The 620-nt window shown below is 34.5% G+C and overlaps 1 non-coding gene across 1 annotated transcript; it reads left to right on the top strand.

Moving 5' to 3' along the window:
- Positions 1-545: 545 nt before the first annotated feature.
- Positions 546-620, top strand: TRNAI-UAU (transfer RNA isoleucine (anticodon UAU)). The gene has a single exon. It is a non-coding gene; the product is annotated as a tRNA-Ile (tRNA).

Raw genomic sequence — 620 nt, 5'->3', positions numbered from 1 at the left:
TTTTCATCTTCCTCATTCGCGGACAATATCGTAAGAGCAATAAGTGGGGTGAGAGCATGGGTTGGGGAGCGACGAATGACAATGGGGAGAGTGGGTTGAGGGTGGCAATCAGTAATGATCATAACTAGGGGGACAACAATCAATGGGGAGCGCAGGCTAAGTGGTGCAATCGACAAAGAGATGTGAGGAAGGAAAAAAAAATTTTAAAAATTATAAATAATAAAATATTATTTTATTAATTATTTTTAAAAAAAGTAATAAAGAGATTGTCAATAGTTAAAAAAAAAGTCTTAAGTTTCTTATTTTTTTAAAAAAGTTTTCTCTTATTATTACCCTAAGATAATTTTGCCTTTTACCTAGATAAAAATGATGTCCCTTGTTACTTAGTAGATTATTGTGACACTAAAAAGAATGTCCTACCCTGATTAGTATATGCTTTATAAAATTGATGCTATCAATTTGCCTTTAAAAAACATATGTTTTTCATTAAGTAGATTGCTCTGATATTAGAACCTTTATCATCATTAAAACAGTACTTTCAACAAGGTCCCGTAGCTCAGTTGGTTTAGAGCATTGGTCTTATGAGCCGAAGGTCGCGGGTTCGAGCCCCGCCGGGACCA

Source organism: Musa acuminata, chromosome BXJ3-4, assembly GCF_036884655.1.
Source record: "Musa acuminata AAA Group cultivar baxijiao chromosome BXJ3-4, Cavendish_Baxijiao_AAA, whole genome shotgun sequence".
In the NCBI taxonomy this organism is placed as follows: Eukaryota; Viridiplantae; Streptophyta; class Magnoliopsida; order Zingiberales; family Musaceae; genus Musa; species Musa acuminata.
This window is presented reverse-complemented; position numbering and strand designations above follow the sequence as displayed.